The following is a 20,138-nucleotide window of genomic DNA, read 5'->3' on the forward strand; positions in this document are numbered from 1 at the left end:
CCACAACCGGGCCGTAAACAAACTACACCACGGTCACATGACTTAACGTCACCGCCACAACCGGGCCGTAAACGAACTACACCACGGTCACGCGACGTAACGTCACCGCCACAACCGGCCGTAAACGAACTACACCACGGTCACATGACTTAACGTCAGCGCCACAACCAGGCCGTAAACGAACTACACCACGGTCACATGACTTAACGTCACAACCAGGCCGTAAACGAACTACACCACGGTCACATGACTTAACGTCAGCGCCACAACCAGGCCGTAAACGAACTACACCACGGTCACATGACTTAACGTCACCGCCACAACCGGGCCGTAAACGAACTACACCACGGTCACACGACTTAACGTCACCGCCACAACCGGGCCGTAAACAAACTACACCACGGTCACACGACTTAACGTCACAACCGGGCCGTAAACGAACTACACCACGGTCACACGACTTAACGTCACCGCCACAACCGGGCCGTAAACAAACTACACCACGGTCACACGACTTAACGTCACAACCGGGCCGTAAACGAACTACACCACGGTCACATGACTTAACGTCACCGCCACAACCGGGCCGTAAACGAACTACACCACGGTCACATGACTTAACGTCACCGCCACAACCGGGCCGTAAACGAACTACACCACGGTCACGCGACGTAACGTCACCGCCACAACCGGCCGTAAACGAACTACACCACGGTCACATGACTTAACGTCAGCGCCACAACCAGGCCGTAAACGAACTACACCACGGTCACATGACTTAACGTCACAACCAGGCCGTAAACGAACTACACCACGGTCACATGACTTAACGTCACAACCAGGCCGTAAACGAACTACATCACGGTCACACGACTTAACGTCACAACCAGGCTGTAAACGAACTACACCACGGTCACACGACTTAACGTCACAACCAGGCCGTAAACGAACTACACCACGGTCACATGACTTAACGTCACAACCAGGCCGTAAACGAACTACACCACGGTCACATGACTTAACGTCACAACCAGGCCGTAAACGAACTACATCACGGTCACACGACTTAACGTCACAACCAGGCCGTAAACAAACTACTCCACGGTCACATGACTTAACGTCACAACCAGGCCGTAAACAAACTACTCCACGGTCACACGACTTAACGTCCCACATTAAATGTGTTGAAGTTACGTCTCTTTGATACCATATTTCACCTACCAGTGCAAAATGAATTTGGAGAAATACCTGCGCACCTGTCCTTACCATCTCTCGTTTGACCTACAGCTGAACACATTATCATAATAAAGAAATCTGTGATTTTGACACGTTGATGTTGTGATGTGTTGAAAGACGTCTTTGACATTCAGACCAGTTTGAAGTTAATTTAAACTTTTCTTTCCTCTGTTTTATCAGTTCTTTTAAAAGTTGTTGTTTTCATGTCTTGTCTGTTTAAATTATCGACATGTAAAGCGCTTAGAAAATAATATTGCAATTATTTATTTATTTATGTTATTATTGTTTTTGTTGATTTTTTCCTCCAGATTCTCCTAAATCACACCCTTGATTTTTCCAAAAGAAGGTCCCATGGCGGTCCACTGTAGACATGAGACTATCTCAAAATGTTGAACTGCTCCTTTAGAAGAAAAATCACACTTGACGTTGAAGTTTTATTTAAATCAAACTTTATTAAACAGACAGACATGACCGTGGATAAATGATGTAATCCTGAGTTTCTGTGAACAAATAAAATATAAATTAGTGAATTAGTTATTGAAGTTACATTAATGAAAACATGTCAGAACTTTTCTCCTTATTTGAATCCTGGAACTTCTCTTCATGTGGTCCAGAGCCACAAACCCGACCCGCCCTCGTTTCTATAAATTTAGTGTTTTTCCCCTCGCCCATGCGCGCTCAAGCCTCTGAGCCTCCACATGTCCGACCGTCCGTGAAGGCAGCACAGCCAGGCAGCAGTCTTGACTTTTAGCGGCGGAGAGACGCAGAGCAGCGGGGAGACACACCGACCTTCTCCCGCTGAAACCTGGAGCTACCGTGACCCCACAGCCCGGTGCAGACTGTTAACACACGGTTCAGCAGCTGAGCTGTTTGTCCGACAGAGACTGGAGGGATTTACTGAGAGGGAGCCGCGGACAGAGGAGGAGGAAGAGGAGGGAGAGGAGTCGCTGCTTGGGACCGGAGGTAAGGAAAAGTTTGGACTCCTCAAACTTTGTGTTCTTCCGACTGTCGTGGCACAAAGTCTGGCTGTGGTGGTTTACGGGGACGCGGTGTCCTGTCCCCGCAGTGTCGGTGTGTTGTCGGTGTCCTCTTAATGAACCAGCGGTTAAAAGTGTCCAACAGTGCAGATCTGATTCACCTCGCTGTGTCTGTCTGACTCTTTTCATGGGACCGTCCAGCAGCTTCCACCGCTTCATTCACTGCTCGCTTTTCTCTGTCAGACAAAAGGGACACGGCCTCACCTGGTCAGCACACGCACACGCACACGCACACATGCACGTGTCTGTGTTTGTGGGCTACAGAGGGATCAACATATTTATTGATCATTGGTAAAGCACATGCTGCTGTCAGTCTGTCAACAACCTGAAACTCAATAAAATCACATTTACAAACAGTGAAAAGATAAAACTTTACTGGTAAATGGACAAAACAAACACAAAGGTCTGTCAATCAAATAATCACTCAATAATCGATCAGTCATATCTGCAAACACATATTTTCATTATCGCTCATTTCTTCCATTAATCGATCACTCTGTCACAAAACAATAAATCATGTTCAAATTTAAAAGTCTATAAAAGTCTTGTTTTATCTGACCAGCACTCAGAAAGTTAAAATATTCAGTTTGTTTTAATGTAAAATGACGAAAAAGGTTGGTCACAGTTGAGAATCTGATACTGTCAAATATTTTGCATTTTTACTTGTGAAATCACCAAAGTAATTATCAGGATGTTAATTCTATAACACGCCCGTCACATTTGTCTGAGGTCAAAGCCAACATTTTAAATGTCTCGTTTTTCTACGACTAACTTTCCAAAACCACCAAATGTTCAGGTTGTTATAAAATAAAATGATAAAAACATCAAAGTTTTTCTTGTAAAATCACCAAATCCATTCTCAGAATTTTGCTGATTAGTTTTGTGTTGAGCTCCTAATTGACTGATTGCAGAAAATGGTTTTGATCCATTTGCGCTCTAGTTCTTCTCTTCCTCTGTGTCCTGTTAATATTTGCACCATATTTAATATGTGTGTGATGCATTTAATATTTATATATTAATCAGAGCACCAGTTTTTGTGCATCGAAGCTTGAGTGATAAATATCTGCTTTTGATCAAAGCTCGTAGATTTGTGCCAGTTTCCTTTGGCATATCTGGCACTCGAGATTTTGGAGATTGTCGCTGCAAATTTTGAAACAATTCCAGATGTTTCTGACATGTTGCTGGCGGATCTGTGAGCCTGTCATATGTGGTCAGACTGTGATGAACTGATGGTGACTAGCGTTGGGTACCGTTCATAACTGAGCCGATCCGGTACCGGTATCTGGAATTCGGTACTGGTACCAAACGGTACATTATTTCAGTACTTTTTTAAGTCTAAACTTCTCAGTTTCAACATTTTATTGAACATTTAGGAACAGTGCTGCACGTTAACTTTGGTCTGCACATGCATTTATTTTGAAAATTCAATAAAAAGATTTAAATAGAAATAAATACACTTCCTTAAATTGGAAGTTGCTGAGTCTGAGGTGCCAGTCGTGTGCTCTCGCTCCACCTCCACCTCAGGTAACGAAATTTGGCACCCATTCATTTTAAGTGAATCGGTACCAAGTACAAAAAGTACCGAGTTTCTTTACCCAACTCTAATGGTGACTGACTTTAGATGAGAGCAAGTCTGAGTCACAAAACTATCACTGAGTTTAAGAACAACTGATTTGGACATCGATTGCTTGGCACCAGTTGAAGCTTTGAAGGATTCGGGTCAGCCCCTGATATTTAAGACATTATCATCATTGTATACATATTTATTTTGTTGTGTGTATTATAAAGTACAGTACTAGAGGAGCAGTGAAGGTGTGTTGAGTATGTAGCAAAACAAACTTGAAAGTTTAGTCAGAAAAATGAAAACTGTCGATCACAGTTTTCAGAGTCCAGAGTGACGTCTTCAGACGTCTTGTTTTGTACGGGCGGAGAAAACTTGACACATCATAGTATTGCGGTATTTTGTGTGGCCATATCGAACAGATACATAAACGCCAAGTATCAGTATTTCATTACATAAATGATTAAATGTTGCAAATACATATTATTAAACTTTAGTAGCCTACGAGAATGATAAAATCAATTTCTTTTTTTGGTTCAGTAGAAACAGTTTGTTTCAGTAACTGAAGAGAGACGAAAAGACTAAAACTTTATTAGATGAAAACAAATGTTGACTTTAAGTTGCCACTGGAAAAAAATAAATTGCGATATATGTTAGCGCAATACTCAGCATACTGCAAAATATTTAATATCGCAGTGATACGTTGATGCTGTCCTCTCAGGGAGCCACTGGTGATTCCCACCTCTTTTGTTTTATTGACCAACAGTTTACTGTGATTAGAAAACTGAGAAGCAGCAAATCTGAACATTTGAGAAGCTGCAGACAAAGAACGTTTGACAGATTTGCTTCATCAAGGACGAAACAAATAATTGATTATTAGAAGTGTTGATAGATGGAGTAATGACTTCTTCTCTTCTCTGAAGCCACAAACTGTTTATCAGTCATTGAAGCTGCTTGTATTGTGTTTATGTCAGAGGACATGTGCGATGTGTGCAGCCTGATCCTCTCTGTCTCTGCAGCTCTGTACAGTTTTTCAGCCTCTTTTAGCTCCAGTTTTTGTTTTGCGTTTCACTTCCTGTCTCAGTGTTTCCAGCAGCTGCTTTTTTCCTAACTCATGAAAAGTTTTGGAGCTCTGACAGGACGGTGGAGTGAAACTCAGATAGTGAGCTGTCGGATCCTGTTAGGTTAAAAAACATGTCTGTAAATCGTCCTGTGAGGAGCAGATGTTGTTGTGAGGACGTTAACGCAGCTCCTTTGATTCTCTGAACTTCAGTCTGATTAAAAACCTCCGAGTCTGAACGTTAAACAACTCGTTAAAGGAGCTGCTGCTGGACGTCCTCACTCTGCAGTGAGTTATGTGTTTCCTGTCCTCATGAGGACATTTGGGACGCAGACACTCTCTCTGGTTTCCTGTTCATGCTGTGTGTGTGTGTGTGTGTGTGTGCGGTGATGATGACAGTAACATCAGTGTGTTGGTTGAGGAGGCGGCCGGCCTGCAGGGTGTGTCTGCAGAGACTGACCGCTCCAGCACAAATCTTTCTATAAATAAACTCGGTTTTGTCTGCAGGTTTTTTTTGTGTCTTGTATCAGTGAGCCGCAGCAGCAGCAGCAGCAGCAGCAGCAGCCACATCACTGACGACCTGCTCAGCACGTTTTACTGACGTGGAGCTCAGAATATCTCTGATTTAAAACCTTCAGCCGTGTGTCGTGTGACCGTCTGTAGTTTCTGAGCAGATATAGCTGATTCAGTTCAGTCAAAGGTCTTCTCCTGAGAAGATGTACCACTCTGCTTTCAGTTAATAACGTGCTGATGTGCACCATTTAGGCACTGGTATTATTTTTAAATGGTTTTAGCACTGGTATTGGAAATAATCCATCTTTAGTCATTCATCATGTAAGCAAGTCCACGACCTGGGAGGCATGGTTAAAGGAAATGCTAGTGCCTGCACGGATTAGGAAGATCTGTGTAATTTTATACCAGAAATTAAACTATTTTTGGCTTCATGTGCTGCTGAGCAGCTTTCATAGGAATGGACAGGGCCCTGCGTCCAACACTAAACCCAGTCTCCTTTCATTTTCCCCATAGACCTCCATCATAAAAGAGACGTCTGTAAAGCTGTTGACAGGACATGTCCAGTTATTACATCTGTTCCATTAATTTTTTTAACCAACAGATATTTTGTATTTGTTATGACGTCTCAACATAAAGTCAGTGGACCAAGCATAAGAAACACTGCTACACTGACTGAACACTACTGCAGCCAGCCACCAGGGGGCGATCCAGATGTTTTGGCTTCACTTTGGGGAGCTGTCATGTCGTCCATCTTTGTATGCAGTCTGTGTCACAGCTCCTGTGAAATGACTGGCTTCACTGTCAGGATTGAATCCATTCAGTCCAATAACATTTAGGACGTCAATAGGAGCCACAAGATTAAATGATCTCATTCCCATTTAAGTTAGCGTACTGCTGAACCAGAAGAAGTCGGCTCAGCTGGTGGAAGTCTCTAATGCACCTGCTCTGTGGGCCCAATGATGTGTAAGCAGCACCAATCAATCAGGTCATGTCACACAGTGGAGACATGTTCATGCACCTCTGAGCAACTTTTATAGGAGCGAACGGGGTCCTGACTCCAACACTGTTTCTGGGTCTCTTAATACATCCATGTTATGCACTCGGCAAGCAGTTTCCGTTCAAGTTAGTGGCCGCCATCTTTGGATCCATTATCCAGCTCTTACGACACATTCATGGGTCCTTGTTTTTACTTTGTTTAATATGACTGATGGTGTTTTTGTGGGTATAGAATTAGATTAAAGACAACTGACAGAAGAAAAACTGGTCCATGTAACCAGAGACAAGACCACTGACCAGCTGGAGAGCAGCAGCTAGGCTAACAGCTAAGCTAACAGGTCCCTCAGCTTCATGTTACATTCCAGACTCAGACCTTTCCTCCCTCTCGTCCGGGCAGCGCTGACATTCCTCTGATAAGAAGTTGTGTTTTGACTCTCTGACTGTAAAACTGTCACACACAGTACCGACCAGCATGTGATGTGTTCACTGGTGTTAGATAACAGTGGGACTCTGTGGCATCCAGCTGTGTTTCCTGCAGTTGTTTCTGCTTTACATGGTAAAAAGACACAAAGCAGCAGGAAGCAGCTTCTTTCAGTCCAACTGCGGCCGCTCACACTTCATTAAAGATTAACTCAGTGTTTGCTCCGTGCTGCGTTCAGGGTCGAGTCAGAGCTGCTGACAGGTAATATTTGTGTTAATACACCTGCAGGTGGGACTGTTGTTAATGACAACAAGTCAGCAGAGTTCCTGTCTTCATGTCTCCAGAGCTCTTTCAGTCTGTCAGAGATGAGCTGAGAACGAACTGCAGCAGCACGAGGTTCAGGCTCGTCTGTGGAAATGTGATTTACTGCTTCATAATCAGATCGAGTCCCTCAGAGTTTCAGACGACGGACTGTGTGTGGAGTTGTGGGAAAAACTGCAGACTGAGGAGCGTGAAGGATCGAGAGGAGAGCTCAGAGAGTTTGTCTGAATGAAACAGGACATGTTGACTTTTAAAATGTGTTTTTATTTTCTGGCAACAGAAACTGAAAAAAGTTTTAAAACCTTTAGTTTCTGTTTCTAAACTGCAGCAGTTTGTCTGAACACATAAAGAGTGAGGGTGAAAAGATTTCAAAATAAAAGAAAGTCAGTGCCAAACTGTGACAGCAGCCATTTTTACACAGAGGTGGCGCCACAGAGCCGCTACCGCTTTACGCCATCTTTACATTTTCACACAGAACCAAACGACGGCGGCATCACGTGTGTGATTATAGACAGCATGATGACATCGCTGAATCAAAGGAGGCGTGACATGTAATACAACAGCGTCGGCCTCCAGTGTGACATATAACATACGTGTCAGCAGCTCTTTATAAACAACAACAAGGCAGCAAACCAACGGCTGTTTTTTTTAAGGATGCGATCATGAAATCGTTCTATTCTGCTTTTACTGAGTCCCTCCGTTACAACTCACAACGTTCACTGACAAAACAACTGTCTGATACTAAATACGTTTTCCAAGCAAATACAACATGCTAACGTTATTAACGCTGTATGGCATTTTACATTGTATAAATTAGCCTAGCGACAAGCAGAGATTTCCTCTGTTCATATGAAGCCAGGATAAATCACACACACGACTTAAAATGCTGTGGAGGCTTTATTGTCTTCACAATTTATTGTTTCTTATCTGTGAAATACAGTAAATCAAAGCTTTGTTTCCACTGAGGGAAATGGTGTCAGCTTACAGAGACAGACAGGTGACGCTGAGCGTGAGGGTGGTCGAGTTCAACTTTCTGACAACATTTCACAGGTAACTTAGCCTGTCCTCCCGCCGCAGGAAATAATGGATTAATCTTGGAAAGCTGTTGATGTAGCACTTTTCTCCTTATGAGAGTAACACGGCGATTATTTGACTAATAAGAATTTGGTCGGATGAGAGCATAGCGACCAAATAATCGACTAGTCGACCAGGAGACTACAGCCCTAGTCACTTGTAGTCTTCGACTGGCGCCGACTCAAGATTGAGAAGTAAAACTATCTGGAGGTGTGGAGTCAGAGAGAAGTGAGACCTCTGCAGCTGCTGCTCATCTCTCAGGTTTTCATGAGGAAGAAGAACACATGGAATAAAAAAGATAATGTGATTCTGCTGCATTCAATTTAAACTGTAGTGTTGAGTGAGTGACAGAGTGTCAGTTCAGCCGTAAGTCTGTGGAGTTTATGTCTTCTTGTACATTTAAGGAAAACTGAAGGTTAGATGCTACAAATAGATTTTTAAATTAAAGTGTGCTGTGAGTGAATCATAGTGATGGGTGCAGTAAAGGTTCAGGAAATCTTCTTGGTCCTTCAGAGAGTTATAAACATCAGAACACTCAGAGAAACATCTCTTCATATGTTTTTACTAAACCTATAAATACGTCTGTGTGAAACTCAGCAAAGTGTAAAATATGTGCACTGTGTGTAAACACGCCTGCAGCCATGCTAACTGCTCTGATGCTAACATGTTAACATGCTAACAGTGACCATGCAAGAAGAAGAAGAAAAGTTATTACAGTTCATGCTGAGGGGAACATCAACGATGAAGCACACTTCATCACAGATCATCCAACAGATGTTTCAGTCAGGAACGAAGTGAAGGACGGACACAGACGGACTGACAGACAGCTAACGTGGCTCTGCTGATGTTGGAGTGGAGGATTTTTGTGGTTAGAGTTGATGTGATGGAGAATTAATGGGTGTTGGAGGGAGCAGCAGTGTGACAGTTGGGACTGGGTGGAGCCTGTTGGTTTATTGACTCAGTTAATGAGCTGAGATGTTCTTTGATTTGTGTCACAGAGACAGGAAGTGGTAACATGTTAAACGAGCTCCTCAACACTGAGAGGAGGTGAGCTCATTGATGACATCATCAGTCTGTGACCTCAGAGTGTAACTCTTCAGGAGCTAAAGCCGACAGCTGATCCAGAGTCTGTGTTTAAATGTTCACTGAGCCGACAGATCCACAATCGACTGGTGACACTGAAGTCACAGCGTTTTATCTGTTCTCACAGAGGGCGTAGAATCTGCCCACAGCTCAGTCTGTCAGGTGTATGCAGCACTTCTGACAGGTGTTATGACGCTGTTGGTCAGTCTGTCTGCTCTGTGTCACATTTAGCTGCAATTAAAATGATTAAAGTCGATGAACAGACTGAAGACTTGATCTCAGGAGGTGAAACTGAAACTGACAAAGTTTTCCTTTTAGAGAAATAATTTACAGTTGGATAAAAAGATGATAAATCACAATATATCGTATCATGACCTAAGTATTGTGATGATATAGTGTTGTGTGTCCTCTGGTGCTGAATATATACATTACATTATGACACTATTGTCAGTCTATGATCGCTCTGATCCTTATGTGTCCTTTTCCTGCATCACATGACATCACTTCCTTTTTGGTGCTGACTGTGGGTTCATTCTGTTGAATGAAAACATCATGTGACAGTAACGTCACATGATGTTAGTTTGACTCTGCAGATTTAGAATAACATTATATTTTAAGATACTTGTAAATGTGTGAGTGAGGTCATGCAGGGCTGCCAACTTTGGTCAGAGGGCCGGAGTGAGATTTTAGCTTGTGATGTAATATCTGCTTGTGCGTGCGTGGTCATCAACGGCGGCACGTTTTTGTTTGTTTTTTTAACCTTAAAAGAGTTCATATACACATGTGGCAAACAGAAGAAATGAGTGTATGTTTACATATTCATATTTATAGGCCTAAGCCCCACATACGTCCATAGATGTATATTTGTTTTACGGCACAGATCAAGGTTGATTTCATCAGTCTATGGTAGTACAGTCATCTGCTTAAACAATCCAGTAATATGTCCTGTTGTGACAAACAGAAAGATTTTCTTGGGGGGAAAATTTAGAAATTCACACGGCGAAATCTTAATGTCATGTAATTTCATACAGAAATAGATCAATTTAAGGACTTTCAGTGACCTGCGTACAGGGCTGGACTGGGACAAAAAAAATGCCGACATTAATATATCTTATTTGTACTTGCACACATTTTATTAAAAATTGAACTGATGAATCTTGTAGAGTTTCTTTGGCAAGTGCTTTCACCATAGGCACTGTGTGCTCCGGGGCCATCTGCTGCCACCGGGATGTTTATGAGAAGTGAATGAGCACATTGACTTTCTAGCCTTGGTACTCTCTTCTCTTCACGTAGGGTACTACTGAGATTTATTTGAATTTTGGTAACAGCTCAGTGTGTGTATGGCATTTCACCAGTCATAGTGGGCCACCATAGCCAAAAATGCCCGGGCCATTATTTTGTCCCAGTCCAGCCCTGCTTTATACCTCCAGGGTTTCTGCAAATTATCGCATGATATTATGATCTCACGATCTGATAATTCCAGCCGCTCGCGTGTGCGCCATTACAGTTCCAGTGGACATTGATGCCTGGCACGGGATGGAGCGAGTCTGCGCCATGGCCAAGTTGCGCACGTGATGGATCCAGTGGACATCCAGCATGCGGTCCGGTGAAGCCACACAATGGGCTGGACGTGGGGAAAAAAAAAAAAAAGGACTCGCAGACGGTGGAATGAGATTTCTTAAACGGGCTTGAGAGAGTGACACGCCAGATGCATGACACTTGGCAACCCTGCCGTAGTCGGCTGACAGCTGTCCAATCAGAGAGTAGTTTTCCACAGAAACATTCGGCTGCACTCCATTTCACTCAACCAGTATGCCGATCAGGTCCTCTCCTCTCTCTGAAGTCTGGCTGCAAACTTCAACTCCGCCCACCTGGCATGCCTACTGTTTGAAATTAATTTAGAATACTCATCTGCCAGCCTTTTTTCCAGCGTTCGTCGCTGGCGTGAGAAATGAGACCGAGAGATGGAAAGTGAATGCATGTGTCACACGCCAGATGCGTGAGAGTTGGCAACCCTGGTTACAGAAGTTTTTGTTTCTATCAGCTGGATTTAATCTGAGTGAAGGTGGAGTCTGATTCTAATCCAATACAATTGTTGTGAAACTCATCAGTTTTATTCTTCTCACAGTCTGCTCGCTGTCTCTTCTGTGTGCACGGGAAAAATCTGGTGTTCAAACACGACCCTGGCTCTGTAAATGGGTAACAGACAATCCACAGTGTGACGGCTGAGAAACGGCCACAGACGAGGAGGTCAGAGGAACAAAAAATAAAAGAAAGGGATGTGATCAGGTCAGGGCCAATGGCTGCTTCAACGTCAGTGAGGAAAGACCTGTGAGAGATGAAAGGCGTTAGGGTGGAGGTTGCTGTGTTTCTGCTCCAAAGATGGGTAACACAAGTTTTGCTGTTTCACAGACCTGCAGGTCAGCTGTGAGTAGTGTTGTCTGGAGCTGGTGTGCTGGCCCAGGGAAACAGCCTGTGTTGTCCTCTTTGTGTGTTAGCTTTGCAGCAGCAACTGTAGCAACATATGCTAATGCTAACTATAACTAACATTAGGTAAAGTTATATCACTGGCTTTGTTGCTCGCTCTGTACGCCGCACAATGTTTGCAAATGATTTTGTTGCCATGAAGTCCTGTTAGCTGCACTACAGACACATCTCTGACCTCTTCCTCTTCCTCTCTCTCTTCCTCTCCCTCTGTCTCTCTCTCTCTTCCTCTCCCTCTGTCTCTCTCTCTCTTCCTCTCCCACCTACCGTCCTCACTACAGTAGTGAAACAGAAATACAGTGTGTGTGTGTGTGTGTGTGTGTGTGTGTGTGTGTGTTTTGAGTTGAATTAGAGTTCAATTAAATTCTTCCTGCAGAGTCACACACTGCACCTTAATGAGTTTCATATTCTGTCTTTATGAATTTCTGTTGGACTTGTTTGGTGAACTCGACTTTCTCGTCAGACGTAACTCTGACTGACACGCTGCTCTCAGTCTGCAGTGTGTTTGTGGGTGTGGTGCTTTAAACGTAACGTCTTTTTAGATGTGATGATGATGATGATGTCAGACCTTCTTCATCCAGAGAGCCTGAACACAACACGACAGGAAATTAACTGTTACCATGAAGAAAAATACTGAAACTGAAGAAACTCAGGTTGCATCAGAAGAGCACGACTCTGCAGTGTGTGTGTGTGTGTGTGTGTGTGTGAGAATCCAGCTGTTATGTAATGTGTGTGTGTGATTAAAACCAGACGGCCGCGGACAGTCACACTGATCCTCTGTGAGTCCAGCAGGTGGAGCTGTTGAGCCAGATTTCCCATGATGCTGCAGGGCGTCTGGCTGGATGCTGCTCTGCTGTCTGTGTGACAGTCGGACTCTGACTTCACTTCCTGCTCAGTAAAACACACAAACACAACACAGGAAGCTTCATTCAGCTCCTCTGCAGAGCTGATGAGACAGAACCAAACTCCATTCAGATTTTTACTGATTTTACTGGACTGTTGACTCGACTGCTCCTCCTCCTCCTCCTCCTCCTCCTCCTCCTCCTCCTCCTCCTCCTCGTCCTCCCGTCCTGACCTCAGACCTGTTTCTGTTTTTAATGGAGCATTCTGATTTATTCAGCTGACATCATTTTATCAGTCTCTTTAAGATGTGACTGCTCTTGTCACATATTATTCTCAGTCTCTTCCTTACCAGATGGAAAAACACAAACACTCCTGAAACATTTATGAACATAATTTCTGGTTATTATGATGGACTGAAGTAATTGTAAAAACTAAGGTAACAAATGATTGCTATTGGAAATGACCATGGATGCCACCTTTAACCAACCAAGCCTTTTTAAATTCCTGGAGTTAGTATTAGAGTTTGTATTTGAAGAACACGTCTCTGCAGTAAAACTGAATGAAGCTTCTCATGTTGTTTTATTGGAGTTTAACTGCATTCAGTTAATGACTAGGGCTTTTTTGAATGATGAATAACTGCTGTCTGCTGGTGTGAGAGTGCTGGCGGCTGTCATCTTTGTCTTGGCTTGGTGCGCGCAACAGTCGGCCTTCGTCACAGCTGGTTCTTTGGTGTCAGTTTGGTGTGTCTGGGCCTTAAAGGGACAGATAGGACATCTGTAGTGGGGTTGTATCAGATACTTCTCCACAGTCAGTGTGTTACACACAGTAGATGTCAGTCAGCATGTCGTCAGTTTGGAGAAACAGGCTGGAAGTTCAGTGACGTTCTGCTGTGGACGTGGTCAGCAGCCAGATATGTTTGAGTTCACTGGTGTTAAATCAGTCTGGCGGTGAAGAGAGAGATATAACAGCTTCATTTTCCTGTCAGAAACTGCTGTCTGACATGAAGGTCTGACCCATCTCTCCCTTCTCACCTCGGCCCGTTAGCTCCCGCTGTCAAATGTTGTAGTCATTTTCAACGCGGCATTAAAATTTGACAAACGAATCAATCAGGTAGTTAAAGTAAGTTTCATGCAGCTCCGCACTGAATCCAAACTCAGATCATTTCCCTGTGCTTCTGACCTGGAGAAAGTCATCCATGCCTTCATATCCTCCCGCCTTGACTACTGTAACTCACTTTACTTTGGTATCAATCTGTCCTCCTTATCCTGTCTTCAACTTGTCCAGAATGCAGCAGCCAGAGTTTTGACAAGGTCACCCCCATTCTTGCCTCACTACACTGGCTGCCTGTTAGCTCCAGGATTGATTTTAAAATTCTGATGCTTGCATATAAGGCGCTCAGTGGTCTCGCCCCCTCCTACTTAACAGAACTCCTGTCCCATAATCACACAGCCGGAGAGCTAAGGTTTTTATCAGTCCTGAGATCTAGGACTCAGTGTGGATCGAACAGGAGTTTCTCCATCGCTGTCCCAGAATTGTGGAATTCTCTTCCTCCTCCCATCCAGCTCTCCCCCACCGTTGAGATTTGAGATTGAGTCATTTAAAAACTTACCTGTATTCCACTGCCTTTGATTGTGCCTAAGCCAACCACCCCAAGTTTTTTTTTAACCTGAAGTCTGTGCCTTTATTGTGCTTTTATTACTGCTGTTATCCTTCCAGGTTTTTGTTGCACCTTATTCTGATTGTACTGTTATCTTTGATTGTACTATTCTTTTTCTCTTCTTCTCTTCTTTTGCTTTTTGTTTTCCTCTGTGTATGATGTTGAGCACTTTGGATCAACGGTGTTGTGTGTCAGGTGCTATATAAATAAAGTTGAGTTGAAGGTAAAGCAGTGAAAATATTCTGAACACAGTGTACATATAAACTGATATTTATACTTTAGGTGTTTAAAATATGTTTTGTTGCTGCAGCCCGTCCACAGCAGGACAGCAGCCTGGTGGACGGGCTGCTGTGGATGAAAAGCAGATACAACCCCACTACAAAAGATCTGAACTCTCCCTTTAAGCTGGAGGAGGAGGAGGAGGAGGAGGAGGAGGAGGAGGAGGAGACCCTTGTTTCCTTCATTGTCAGCTTTTCTCTTCTCTCCTCCACTTTTCCTTTTTTCCCCAGATGACTGATGTCATGTTACAACCACGTTACATGACTCTGTGTGTGTGTGTGTGTGTGTGTGTGTGTGTGTGTGTGTGTGTGTGTGTGTGTGTGTGTGTGTGTGTGTGTTTCCATCCAGCTGCTCACTCTGTAATTTCCTCCTGAAATAGCTCTGACGGAGAGCTGAAATGGGCGTGTGCAGTGCATTTTGGGAATCTGTAAACCACTTAACCCAAACAGCCTCTCTCTCGTCATCGTGGTTTAAAGCTGCAGTGAGTCCAGGTGGACGAGCTGAACACAGTTTACACACATCAAGACTTTTGTTCTTACAGTTACTGGTGCACACGTATGACTGTATGTGGAAGGCCCTCTTGTGGTTCGGGTGATTGATGATAGTTGAAAACCCGTTTTATTGCCCGTGTTATTCCGTCACTGACTCCTCGCTCCTCTTCAGAGGCCGACAGGAGCCGAAAGGTTTACAGAAATCATCTTGGCTAAAAACAGCGAGCCTCATGTCTGTCACGGGACACATTCTGTCCTCCGTTGTGTCTCAGAAACTGACATCCAGAGAAAAGTTTGGTCTCATCTTGGAGCATCTGCAGATTAATTTCATACCTGATATGATCCACTAAAGTTAGGCGCCATACGGGGCTGGGCAGTATATCAGTATTATACTGTGATGGTTCCATGTCCAGTCTGATGTGGAGCTCACAGCTGATCGTTATGTGCTTTGTTTAAATGATGTAACAGAAGTGCATATTTGATGGATGCAGTGTGTTCAGAGAGCTCTGATGTTAGGGGACGCTCGCTGGACGCTCATTTCCTGTTGTCATTATGTTCCACTGAGGAGCAGCTGCTGAGTCAAATACGACTAGAGCTTAAAATAAACAAATCACCGACTCAAATTGATCCTCCTTTAATGATGCGATATCGATTCATAAAATCCAACATTAATCTTTTAACATACGCCTGTTTGCATGCACGTGTGAAGTTTTAACCTCGTTAATCTCGCTGGTAGTGAACAAGCCGTGGCACTAAATTATTAACGTACGTATTTTTAAAAGCTGGCTCTTTTATCAGTAACTGTTAGCTCACTGTTTTTATGTGTTGGTGTGATTGATCGTGCAGCAGTGCTATATAAATGCTGTCTGAGTTGAAGGTAAGACACACAAACACATATTCAGAACACAGTGTAGTGGAGACAGGAAGTGAAGGTAACTTGATGTGATAACATCTACGCTTGTTACTGTGAGTGCAATAAAACCTTCACAAAATAAAGTCAATACTTTATCAATACACCTGATCAACTACGTGTTAACATGTAGGAAAGGACCGCCGACCATATTATGTTATAAACAAGCACAGAGGCTTTACAGCTGATAGCATGCTGAAATAACAACGCCTGTTTATGTCTGGCGGTTTGTCTCGTATCTTAAAACTTACCTGTGGTCATGTGACCTGTGGTCATGTGACCTGCAGGCAGTGAGTCTCCTCAGCAACAAGACTGATGATGACGTCTGTGTTCTTTATTCTTTCTAAACTTCACTCAGTTTATTTTGTGACTTTGCTGTTTTAATATTCTGTTGCTGCTTGAAAAATGCAATACAAAATGTATATTGTAACTGAAATATCCCCAGTCGAATCAATACTGAATTTAATCAGGACGTTGTGAATCAAAATCAAATCAATTCAGGGAATCAGTGGTGATACTCAGCCCTGCGTACAACACCCGGTCTGAAGATGTTTACAGCATGCCGACCTGAGCCAGGTGACCCTCGGATGAACTTTATTTAAGACGTGACTGTTTTGATGTTCCTGTGGTGAGTGATCCAGTTTCCTCAAACATATCAGGCTGATCTGATCATTGACCCTCATTCATCTCTCTGAGTAAGACATTAACTGACTCCGCCCATGTTTACTCTTTATTATTTTATTCTTTATCAGGTACGGTTTGTTTGAGTTGGCAGGAAACAGAAGAGATTTTAATTACAGGTGGAGCGACATGGACTCTGTCTCACATTCAGCCTCACCTGGACTTTGTTTGAGTGGTTCAGTGAACCTGACATGGAGCTTTGTGTTTGTGTATTTCTATTTCCTGAGTTGATCGTAGTATCCCCTACAGCTTCTTAGACATCCTCTAAAGCTCTTGAGGGACTCACAGGACCTTCTCCAGGACCTGTTGAAGCTCTCCATCGGCCCCCGGGTCCTCCCTGTGAAGAGGCGTTTAACATGTGAGCCGTCTTATTGGTGACAGTTTGACTCAGTTTCCTGCTGTGACTCCGCCCCCCTCATTAGGACCCTGAAAGCGCCCGCTGGACTGGAAACATCCTCTTTTGTTGCAGCAGAACGGTTTTGTTTTACAGTACGTCTCTGTGATGTACAGCGAGGAGCTGAATGATCTGTGCATCATGATTCAGACCGTCAGCTCCCACTGAGCCCAGTCCCCACAGGATCCACCAGTCTGTCACGTATACTGGACCAGAGGGTTGAAGTTACCATGACAGCCAGAACCAGGTCACGTCTGACCACCACGACGAGTCCTTCATTTAAAGCTGAAAATTAGAATCAGAAAGCCTTTATTGTCATCGTACAAAGAACATACAACCAGATCAGGAGTGCAGCGTCTGATCAGGTGTCAACGCAGAGAGCTGCTGAGACTTTGAGCTCCGCCGCCAACTTCTTTTAGTTAGAACGTGATCACTTCATTTCATCTGTATGATGGAGTTTTGTTAAATTAAACAACAAAATACTGCTGATGGTGTTTTTACTGAACTGTGCTGTGTGTCTTTACTCTGATCAGCTGATCACCAAGTACTGTTAGTTCAGTAACTTGATGACAGAACTGTCTGTTGTCAGTTTGTTCATCCATCCATTTTCGTAAGCAAGAGGGTTGCTTACATGTTCTCCCTGTGTCAGCGTGGGTTTCCTCCAGGTGCTCCCACATGTTCTCCCTGTGTCAGCGTGGGTTTCCTCCAGGTGCTCTGACATGTTCTCCCTGTGTCAGCGTGGGTTTCCTCCAAGTGCTCTGACATGTTCTCCCTGTGTCAGCGTGGGTTTCCTCCAAGTGCTCTGACATGTTCTCCCTGTGTCAGCGTGGGTTTCCTCCAAGTGCTCTGACATGTTCTCCCTGTGTCAGCGTGGGTTTCCTCCAGGTGCTCTGACATGTTCTCCCTGTGTCAGCGTGGGTTTCCTCCAAGTGCTCTGACATGTTCTCCCTGTGTCAGCGTGGGTTTCCTCCAAGTGCTCTGACATGTTCTCCCTGTGTCAGCGTGGGTTTCCTCCAGGTGCTCTGACATGTTCTCCCTGTGTCAGTGTGGGTTTCCTCCAGGTGCTCTGACATGTTCTCCCTGTGCCAGCGTGGGTTTCCTCCAGGTGCTCTGACATGTTCTCCCTGTGTCAGCGTGGGTTTCCTCCAGGTGCTCTGACATGTTCTCCCTGTGTCAGTGTGGGTTTCCTCCAGGTGCTCTGACATGTTCTCCCTGTGTCAGCGTGGGTTTCCTCCAGGTGCTCTGACATGTTCTCCCTGTGTCAGTGTGGGTTTCCTCCAGGTGCTCCCACATGTTCTCCCTGTGTCAGCGTGGGTTTCCTCCAGGTGCTCTGACATGTTCTCCCTGTGTCAGCGTGGGTTTCCTCCAGGTGCTCCGACATGTTCTCCCTGTGTCAGCGTGGGTTTCCTCCAGGTGCTCTGACATGTTCTCCCTGTGTCAGCGTGGGTTTCCTCCAGGTGCTCCCACATGTTCTCCGTGTGTCAGCGTGGGTTTCCTCCAGGTGCTCTGACATATTCTCCTGTGTCAGCGTGGGTGTCCTCCAGGTGCTCTGACATGTTCTCCTGTGTCAGCGTGGGTTTCCTCCAGGTGCTCTGACATGTTCTCCTGTGTCAGCGTGGGTGTCCTCCAGGTGCTCTGACATGCTCTCCTGTGTCAGCGTGGGTTTCCTCCAGGTGCTCTGACATGTTCTCCTGTGTCAGTGTGGGTTTCCTCCAGGTGCTCTGACATGTTCTCCTGTGTCAGCGTGGGTTTCCTCCAGGTGCTCTGACATGTTCTCCCTGTGTCAGTGTCAACTGAGATAGGCTCCGACAATTCTCCTAACAGGATAAGCGTTACAGATTATGAATGAATGACTGAATGAATGAGTTGTGTGTCAGCGTATTTCCTCCAAGTAGTGACATGTTCTTGTGAAAACGTGGGTACCAGAGTGCTTTACATGGTGACAACTTTAAAATAAGAATATTTATAATAAAGTGCTCTGACATACAGTTTTACAAATGTAGAAATGAGTCTGATATAAAAATCTAAATAAATGTGACAAATCTGTGAATCAGCTGATGTAAACACACTCCAGTCTGAGTTAAAGTCACATTTCTGTTTATATGACAGGAAATGTGAAATGACTGAACTTTGACATGTTCTCCCTGTGTCAGTGTGGGTTTCCTCCAGGTGCTCCACATGTTCTCCCTGTGTCAGCGTGGGTTTCCTCCAGGTGCTCTGACATGTTCTCCTGTGTCAGTGTGGGTTTCCTCCAGGTGCTCCCACATGTTCTCCTGTGTCAGCGTGGGTTTCCTCCAGGTGCTCCCACATGTTCTCCCTGTGTCAGCGTGGGTTTCCTCCAGGTGCTCCCACATGTTCTCCCTGTGTCAGCGTGGGTTTCCTCCAGGTGCTCTGACATGTTTTCCCTGTGTCAGTGTGGGTTTCCTCCAGGTGCTCTGACATGTTCTCCCTGTGTCAGCGTGGGTTTCCTCCAGGTGCTCTGACATGTTCTCCCTGTGTCAGCGTGGGTTTCCTCCAGGTGCTCCAACATGTTCTCCCTGTGTCAGTGTGGGTTTCCTCCAGGTGCTCCAACATGTTCTCCCTGTGCCAGCGTGGGTTTCCTCCAGGTGCTCTGACATGTTCTCCCTGTGTCAGCGTGGGTTTCCTCCAGGTGCTCTGACATGTTCTACCTGTGTCAGTGTGGGTTTCCTCCAGGTGCTCTGACATGTTCTGCCTGTGTCAGCGTGGGTTTCCTCCAGGTGCTCTGACATGTTCTCCCTGTGTCAGTGTGGGTTTCCTCCAGGTGCTCGCACATGTTCTCCCCGTGTCAGCGTGGGTTTCCTCCAGGTGCTCTGACATGTTCTACCTGTGTCAGCGTGGGTTTCCTCCAGGTGCTCCGACATGTTCTCCCTGTGTCAGCGTGGGTTTCCTCCAGGTGCTCTGACATGTTCTCCCTGTGTCAGCGTGGGTTTCCTCCAGGTGCTCCCACATGTTCTCCCTGTGTCAGCGTGGGTTTCCTCCAGGTGCTCTGACATATTCTCCCTGTGTCAGCGTGGGTGTCCTCCAGGTGCTCTGACATGTTCTCCCTGTGTCAGCGTGGGTTTCCTCCAGGTGCTCT

General features: G+C 44.8%; 1 protein-coding gene across 2 annotated transcripts in view; it reads left to right on the plus strand.

The window, feature by feature from the left end:
• Positions 1-1,959: 1,959 nt before the first annotated feature.
• Positions 1,960-20,138, plus strand: part of kifc3 (kinesin family member C3) — a 61,069-nt gene continuing 42,890 nt past the window's right edge. For both annotated transcript variants that reach the window (XM_049563618.1, XM_049563633.1), the window contains exon 1: positions 1,960-2,199. The gene's annotated coding sequence lies outside the window, so the exon portion shown is untranslated. The remainder of the gene's footprint in view (positions 2,200-20,138) is intronic.

Source organism: Epinephelus fuscoguttatus, linkage group LG2, assembly GCF_011397635.1.
Source record: "Epinephelus fuscoguttatus linkage group LG2, E.fuscoguttatus.final_Chr_v1".
In the NCBI taxonomy this organism is placed as follows: domain Eukaryota; kingdom Metazoa; phylum Chordata; class Actinopteri; order Perciformes; family Serranidae; genus Epinephelus; species Epinephelus fuscoguttatus.